This window comes from Heterocephalus glaber, unplaced genomic scaffold (genome assembly GCF_053883595.1).
Source record: "Heterocephalus glaber isolate CG9 unplaced genomic scaffold, H.glaber_assembly_v1.0 deba00001720, whole genome shotgun sequence".
In the NCBI taxonomy this organism is placed as follows: Eukaryota; Metazoa; Chordata; class Mammalia; order Rodentia; family Bathyergidae; genus Heterocephalus; species Heterocephalus glaber.
In genome coordinates, this window is record NW_028258433.1 from 2,800,114 (window position 1) to 2,809,256 (window position 9,143).

General features: G+C 38.1%; 1 pseudogene; it reads left to right on the top strand.

Annotated features, from left to right (window-relative positions):
- The first annotated feature begins 2,411 nt into the window (after window positions 1-2,411).
- LOC110343932 (large ribosomal subunit protein eL42-like) lies at window positions 2,412-7,692 on the top strand (annotated as a pseudogene).
- Window positions 7,693-9,143: the final 1,451 nt, after the last annotated feature.

The window sequence follows — 9,143 nt, forward strand, 5'->3', positions numbered from 1 at the left end:
GGCCAGGGATGAGTGTTGCCTCCTCATTTGGGGGAATGCCCTCCAAGGCAGATGGACTGATTTGCTGTCACAGCTGTGGGCCAAACTACCCTGAGTTCTCCTGGCAGGACTGCAGAGGCTGGAGGAGTTTCAGTTTACTGAGAAGAGTAATAAGGGCCAAAGCATGAGGTGGTGATTGAGATTCTTTAGGGAGGGAGCAAAGCCTGAAGGTAGTGGAATTCTGCATTTGGTCCCAAAGGCAGCACTCAGAATATCAGGATGCTGCTGGGGCCATGAATATATCTATACCCTACTGGGCTTTCTGTATTTGGCACAAGAGGGTTTCTTTGTCAAGCGATGCATCAGGTAACTAGAAAGATATTGTGGGAAGGTCACCCTAGGAAGTTGCAGAAATAATTGAAAAAACAAAAACTGATAAAGATGGAATAGAAGGAGTGATCAAAATATACGATGAACATTTAAATTTTAAAATACTTATTATGGGCAAAGGTACATGACTATTAATCCCCCTCAAAATAACCCCTCATACTCCAAACACAGAAGCTCTGGAAGTCTTTAGTCTTCATGGGGTGTGATCAAATGTATGGCGAATGTTGCCATCTAGTACCACCCAGTGGAAAGGCAGACTTATGAAAACATTATGGTATGTCCTCATCCACCTATTCATGCATTCTGGCACTGCGACTTCTAGCTTTTCCCCAAAGTCAAAATGATGATAAAAGATAATTTTATTTTGAATTTTTTCAGGATATCGAGGCAGCCAGGACAGTGCAACTAAAGACACTCACAAAAGAGGACTTCTAGAACCACTTCAGAATGATGAGCATAATGATGAGATAAGTGTGTTTGAAGTGAGGGGGAATATTTTGATGGGGAATTAATGGCAATGTGTCTTTTAATAAATTTTAAAAATTTTATACATTCACCTTCTATTCTGATCACACCTCCTCATAGCTAAAGATAACGTCAAGGAAATAGTAGTACCTCCAGTCTTTCCTTAGAAAGGATGTGAAGAGGAAATTTGATGAAGTCTTTGCAAGGAAACTGATTGATTCCACAAATCTCTCTTCCATGGAGTTTTTAATCTAGAAGAGATGGGAGGAGTCCATTCTGCAGGCTTCTTTTGGATAAGCTCAAAGTGTTAACTATGGAGTATGATCACACAACTGGGTGAATGCAGTTGCCAAGTGCCATCCACCATAAGGACAGGGATCTTCAATAAGAGAAACAGTGTCCCAAAGCTTACTAACAGGGTGTAACAAGTTTCAACTTGTTCAGGGAAGTTAGTTGGTTGTGAGCTATAGTTGAGAGTTGTGTTTCAAAGTGTGCCTCAAATCATGCATCACAAACAATGCATCAACATGGAATTTTGTTTAAAATTCCAAAAAGTGCTAAAGAAACACAAGACATGTTAACGTTAGTTTATGGCCATGGTGCAATGACTATGAAGATGATTTAAAAGTGGTTTGAATGACTTCATGATAGTTGTGAGTCAGTTGAAGATGAGGGGAAATTGGGATGTCTTTCAATATCAAAAACCCAAGAAAATGTTGAAAGGTGAAGTGAAATAATTTAATCAAACAGGAGATTGGCTATTTGGGAAATTTCTGAGGATCTGAAAATGTCTTATGGTTTGTTCAAATCATTTTAACAGATTTGAATATGAGGGAAGTGAGTGCAAAATTTGTTCCACACGTTTTTACTGGTCAGTTTTATTGGAATTGTATGATAGTGAGGCTTCAGATTCTAGCATTTAAAGAAATGTCATCATAGGAGATGAAACTTGGCCCTATGGTTATGATCCCGAGAGCAAGGTTCAGAGTTCTCAATGAAAATTACCCGGTTCATCTTGTGTAAACAAGTGCGTGAATGAAGATCCAACATCAAGGTGGTGTGATTGTTTTGGACATTGATGGAGTTGTGTGAGCTGAATTTGTACCCAGCAACACTATGGTGAACTCTGAATACTATAAGGGCTTATTAGAGCATTTAAGGAAACAATCTGAGGGCAGCCAACTCAGCAGACTTGGAACTGGACCACAGCATATTTCCCAGAGCATAAAAGGTGAAAAACAAATGCTATGAATGATCTTGATGACTTCTCTCAGTCGTATGAAAGGGCCTCCAAGGATGGTGAGCTGCCTTACCCTAGTTGTGGGGATATTTTACTGCTAATCAAGCAACTTAGAATGAAGTCTTAAGTTGCAAGAAGACCAGCATTGACACAAAGAGGCCATACAAAGTGCTGAGAAAATGAAAGATTACCTACAAAAGCTTGAACTGAAAATTCCTAGTTAAAAGTTGTAATAAAAAGCAAACAGAGGCAAAGGAACAACTTCAGAAAAACCTGTTAAGCGCACATTTGTTCTAAGAAGCTCAACAATCAACACAGAGGCTGAATGTTGAGGAAAATGTGTGAACTTGAAAATTCCAAGTTAAAAGTTACAGTAGAAAAACAAGCAGAGGAAAATCAACAGCTTCAGAAAAACCTGTGAGTACAAATATGGAGTTATTGTCTCTGGAAACTATGCAAATGTTTAAAACTAGAGAGAAATAAAAAGAAAATGAAATGAGAAATAGTATACCTCAGATAGGACACAGAAAAGAATATGATAGAATGTGGTAAAGTACAACAATAAATGGAGATTAAAGAAAGAGCAAGACAAGATTTAGTAGAAAAATTAAAACAAGTCCATAAGTTTTTACAAACAAGCAGGAATAAGTCAGATAGAAGTAAAAACTATATGGAAAATGAACTATCTGAACTGAAATCTCAAGAAGAATCAGATCATTATGAAATCAACTAAAGATGGGCAATGAGAAGCTAGAGGAGGCTGGTAGAGAACTTCTTGTGGAGAAATGGCAGAACAGATCTTTACTCAGCATTCATAGTGCAAGGCCTCTCCTAGAGTCCCCTTGTGTTGGGAGTCATAATAGTTGTTTGGTTCTTAGCCAGAGATCTATTGCAAAACAAAATTTAGTGGCTTCTCCCTCAAACCCGTCGCCTTCAAATGAGACCAGGATGCTGCTGAATTTGAATCTGGATTCTTTGAGCCATAGTCCTACATTCTTCATTACGACAGTGTTCTTTGTCACTCATTGCTTCTAGTCTGGCAATTTATGTCAAATAAAAACATTACTGCATGTTTTCATCTACTTTATCCACCATATTTGGCACTGTGAGACTCTGGCTCTTCCCCAAATTAAAAATGATCATCGTTATGGTTTAGAAGTCGAATATCCCCTCTAAATTCTTATGTGTACAGAATTGGAGCTTTTGGGAGGTGATTGGATCATGGGAATGCTATAATCATGAGTGAATCATTCCATTCTCAATTTCATAGCTAACAGTGAAGGAGGCTGGTGGCTGGTTAGAAGAGGTATGTCAGTGGAGGTGTGCCTTTACAGGGTGTAACTACCTCCCCAGCCCCCCAGCCCCCCCTTCCCATCTGCCATGGAGTGAGCACCTTTCCTCCATCATGCTCTTTTGCCATGCCATTTCTGTCTTGGAGCATGGATTGAACTTGCTAGAAACTGTGAGGCAAATAAACATCTCCTCCTTTAAGTTGTAAATGTTGGATTTTGAGACTCAGCAAAGACAATGCTAACTAATACAACCATGAAAGCTAAACATTTTGAATCCATCCAGGCAGCCACCAAAGTGCAACTAAAGACCCTTGTGAAAGAGAACTTCCAGAACTGCTTCAGAAATGGCAAGAATGATGAGTTAAGTGTGTTCAATGTGAGGGGAGTATTTTGAGGGGTGTGTGTGTTTCTTTTACTCTAATAAATTTTTAAATATTCACTGTATTTTTAAAAATCACACCTTGTAGTGCTGAGAACTCAGAGAACCTGGTAGGCATGCTGCTGCTGCAGCCTCAGCAAAGAGGGAACCCTTTGCTGTGGTCTGGAGAGACAGAGAGAGCCACTTAGACAGAGATTGGGTTTTCAAATTAACAGTGGCAGAGTGTAGATGGCTCCTGTGGCATGCACTTTTCAGCAAGGTACAGACTTGAGAGTTTTATGAAATGGGTATAATAATAGCTTTGCCTGAGACCTATGAAGGGAATTGATCTGCATAGGCAATTTATTGAGTTCAATTTCTTTCCAAGAAAGCTTGTCTCAAAAAAAAAAGCCATTTGTAGGTTTGTTTTTTGTGGGGTTTGGGGGTTTCTTTGGTCTTGCTTTTTTTTGAGACAGGGCCTTGCTATGTTGTTCAGGCCGGCCTCAAACTCACTATGTAGCCCAGGCCAGCCTTGAACTCACAGTGATCCTCCTGCCTCAGCCTCCCAAGTACTACTTGGACTATAGGCAAGTGCCACCAAGCCCAGCCTGTGGGGGGTTATTAAGCACATGTCAGATTACACCCTCTTCACAGGCAAGCATAGGAGCTGTATGGAGAAACTACTTCAACTGCTTCCTATACCTTAAAGTGCATGGAAAATATTCTCTTTAAAATAAAAGAGACCTCAAGAAAGAAGGCTGCTTCTGCTGTGGTGGTCCCTTGGCTCAGGCCCTTTTGGGAGGTCTATTTACAGTGGCGACCATTAATATGAATGGTGAGAAGGCAGGAAGAAATCAGAAGTCTTTTGTTTAGCAGTCAACTATTTAGAAATTTAACGGAGGTGCTAGAGCTTGCATCTTGTTTCTTGATTAAATACTCAGGAGAATCATGGTACTTTTTGCCTCTGAAAATGTGAAAATACAGAATTGTTTACCCCCAGGTTTATTTAATTTATGCTGGGTTTATTTTTTCGTTTCTCTTGAATAATTGACAAACCTTGTTATTTGGCATGTTCTCAACATAATGCTGAGTGATAGGAGATTGGTTAAAGGCTCAGGGGCAAATTGGCTATGAAAGGACAGCCTAGAAAATCCCAAGGGAGTAGTGCCTCAGCCACAGAAACATTAGTAACTTCTGCAAGCAACCAAAAATTACACAAGCAAGGTAAATATTTAGCAAGGCAAATATTTGTGGAAGGCTATTTTGGAAAACAAATGAATTCTAGCTGAGAATGTATTGGCAAGAGACTCTGAAACTTACAGAAATTGTTGGGTTGCCTGGCATGTAAACAACTGTGCAGTAAAGCCAAAGTATTAGAAAGAGTAGCTTCCTGCTAGCAAGGAATCATCGTGATACTCAGTCCTGACTCTAAGGTGTCCTTTGGGACAGACAGGAAGTTTTTAATTTCTCAGGAAAAGCTCTTCTGAGTGGAAAGAACATGTAGTGACAGTGAAATGACTGCAATAGAATATTGTCTGCAACTTTGAAAAGGGTCAAATTGGCCTTGTGTCATACAGCAAGAAACTATCATAATTTTTCTGTTTTTTGTCCTTACTGAAAATTGACTATCTGCATAGAAAAAAAATTTATAACAATGAGAAATGAATTTTGAGAAAGCAGCTCCCAGTCCTTTTTGAAACCCAAACTGAACTCTTTTCCCTTGAAGCAGATAGCATAGATGAGACTCAACTCTACTGATTTCATAGATTTCTTCCCTCATTTGATGTACTTGTCCCCTCTCTTTGTGTAAGCAGGATCAGGGACAATTTTAATGTTCACTATTTAAAAGCAGTGTTTCATGAGGACACAGTAAAACTACTGAAACTGCACACCCGTGTTGAAACCAGGTGTAAACCAGCTGAAGGAATCTTAGTCTCAGACTTGGAGATTAATGGAAAATACTTTTTTGAAATGTGTTTGAAAAGCTCTTGCCCCAAGATCATTGTTTAATGAAACAAACTTTCAAAGTTGTTTCAGAGCTAAAAATTCATTCTAGTACCAGACAAAAAATGGAGAGCCTGTCCAGTGTTAGGATTAAAGGTGTGATGGTAGCTTTTTAAAACATGACTAGTACTGTGTTTTTACTCTGCTATGTGATATTATTCTGGTGGAATCAATACAAGTTGTTTGGTAGACCCCTAAACAAAGGTCTAGACAATCTGAAGGAAGAAAGAAGGGCTCAAAATAAGGATTTCAAACCTTAGTAGAGCTAGAAAACAATTAAATTTCTGTTAGAATCCAGGCAGAATTTGTTTCAGGTATACTTTTCCAATATGGTACTTATTTTCTTCAAGAAAATAGCTACTTAGTGTCTCTTTTGAACTCTGTATTTTTGCATATAGGTGTGCAAAGATTGCTTCCTTAATCTTGTGATGTTTTACTGGTTTGATTCATTTAGTATAACTTTTGAAGCATAGATTAGATACTAGCTTATTCTGCAAATATGTGAAGAAAAAAGGCCGACAAATGTATATTTTCTTTAAGTTTTGGAGTAGGATTTTCTTTGATGCTCTATATTTTTTATTTTTATTAACATGAGGAAAGTGAGTTCATTTCTTACAAACTTTTAAGAAGAAACAGCTACTTATTGAGTTCATTTCTTACAAACATTTAAGAAGAAACAGCTACTTATTCTTGAAATAATACAGATGCAAACTTTGGAAAAACAATCAGGGTGGGGTCGGAATTGCAAGAATGTTTACTAGTGAGGTGTATTTGTTGGGAACTGTTACTTAGGGTTTCTCTTTACTGTTTTTGTTTTTTTTCTGCATCCACTATTGTGTTCCTTCCCTTGATCCATGAGTCTGTTTTATTGCCAATGCCATGCTGTTTTTATCACTGTAGCTTTGTGGTATAACTTCAAGCCCAGAATTGTGATGCCCCATGCCTTGCCCTTGTTGCCCAGGATTGCTTTTGCTATTCAGGGTATCTTCTGGCTCCATATAAATTTTAGGACTGTTTTCTCTAGCTCTGTGAGGAATACTATTGGTATTTTATTGGGATTGTATTAAATCTATGTATCAGTTTTGGAAGTATGGCCATTTTGATGTCTCCTGTTTCACACTAAAGTTTCACCACTCCAAAAGTCTTAGGGAAAAAACTTTTCTGGTAACAGATTTTTTTAATTGTTAAGTTTTTAGTCACTTAAACATTACATTGAAAAAAATAATTTCAGATAGAAACCTTCTCTTGCTTTGTTTCATGCTGCTAGCACTCCTAGAAACATAGTAAATGTACTTAAGATATGTTAGATTTTCTGTAAGAGGTGTTGCAAGCACCAGCCCTACAAAGTGACATGTGACATGTGACATGTAGGAAGGGTAAGGATTGTTTGTGTGTCCATGAAAAGCAGCGTTATGTCAGGAAGCAGTGTAACTGCAGTGGGCAGGGTAAGCCAATTTTCCAGATAAAGGCTAACTGCAGAGAAACTTGTGCTGAAACTTGAGTGTGTTGAGTCCAACTGCAGATCTAAGAAAATGCTGGCTGTTCAGAGATGCATGCATTTTGGACTTGAAGGAGATAAAAAGAGAATGGATCAAGTGATCCACTTCTATGCTTTCAGACAATTGAATTTTGAGGTTTTATTTACTTCAATAAGAAGAGGAAGAGGAAGAATGAAAAGAAGAAGAGGAGGAGAAAAGGGAGGGGAAGGAGAAAGAAATGAAACAATCATTCCTTTTTCCTTTGGGCTTAGGTTATATTGTGCATAACTTAATTTATTCATAATGTCGAGTCATCCACATGTATATTAATTATTGTCCTGCCCTGTAAAGTATGATGATGTCTTTGAGGCTTTATAGCTGCCATACTCAGTGATCCTAAACTAATTTTTAAGCTCCTGTGTCTCTGTTTTATAGTTTTTTTCTATTTCCATCATTGATATTAAGCTGTCAGCTGTCTTGTCTTGATCTACAGTAGTGTTTTCCTATCTGGTAGCTCTGACTTTCTTGCACATGTGATAACCACAAAGTCTAATTGTTAGAACTGTGTATAAAGCAAGAGTAAGTAGGGATTGAGTAAGGATCTGTGCTTAAGCTGAAGCCATAATTTTAGTATATGAACTTTATGACATCTATTTTTATTAGTGCATATTAATTATATGAATAATGAATTTCATTGTGATAATTTCATATTTGCATATAACATACTTTGATCATATCTAACCCCTGGGACCCTTCTTTACCTTTCCCCACCCTCTTTCTTTCCTCTAATATGACATCTATTTTTTAATAATTTGAATTAGTAGAAGCTTTTCTAGGTTTACTCTTTTTTTTTTTATCTTGGTTCTTATTTTTTCCCCATTCCTAGCCCTCCCTTCACCCCCTCCACCCTTCCCTATTTACACAGACTTTATTTCCATTTTTTCCATTTCTCAGCATTTTTCCTTTCCCTTCTTTCCTTTCCCCTGCCCCTCCCACTACTCCTACCCCTTTGGACCTTTTCTTCCTATTTTACATTATCGATTATTCATTCTAATCATTGGTACATTTTAGGTATACAATATAATGACATTCATCATTGGAAATTTGCACCTTTACATAGTCTCTCTTGGTTCTTATTTTTCACCTTTGCCCAGCCCTCCCTTCAACCCCTCCAGGCCTCCCTATTTACAAAGATTTTGTTCCTATTTTTCCATTTTCTCATATTAATCCCATTCCCTTCTATCCTTTCCCCTAGCCCTCCCACTTCCTTTCCCTTTGCCCCTTTTCTTCCTATTTCACATTACCTATTATACATTTAGTCCTTATTTACACTTTCAGTTTCTCACACCAGAGAAACTATTTGGTGTTTACACATGTGTGTCCTATTTATTTCACTTAAGAGTATTGCCTCAATGTGCATCCACTTAGCTATAAATGTCTCTAATTTCTCATTTTTTATGGCTGAGTAGTACTCCATTTTATTGAAAACCCACATTTTCTTTATCCAGTCTCCAGTTGATGGGCATTTGGGCTGTTTCCAAGTTTTAGCTATTACAAACTGCACTGCTATGAACATGGGTGCACATATATCACTGTGGTATGATCCTTTTAATTCTTTGGGGACCATACCCAGCAGTGGAATAGCGGGGTCAAATGGGACTTCCAGTCCTAGTTCTTTGAGGTATCTCCATACTGATTTCCACAGTTCTTGCACCAGTCTACAGGCCCACCAGCAGTGGAGCAGGGTTCCTCTTTCCCCACAGCCCCGCCAGCATTTGTTATTGGTTGATTTCATGATAGCAGCCATTCTTTCTGGAGTGAAGTGGAATCTCAGTGTTGTTTTCATTTGCATCTCTCAAATGACCAGTGATGTTGAACATTTTTTCATGTATTTCTTTGCTATTTCTACTTCTTTGTCTGAGAAATGTCTGTTCATT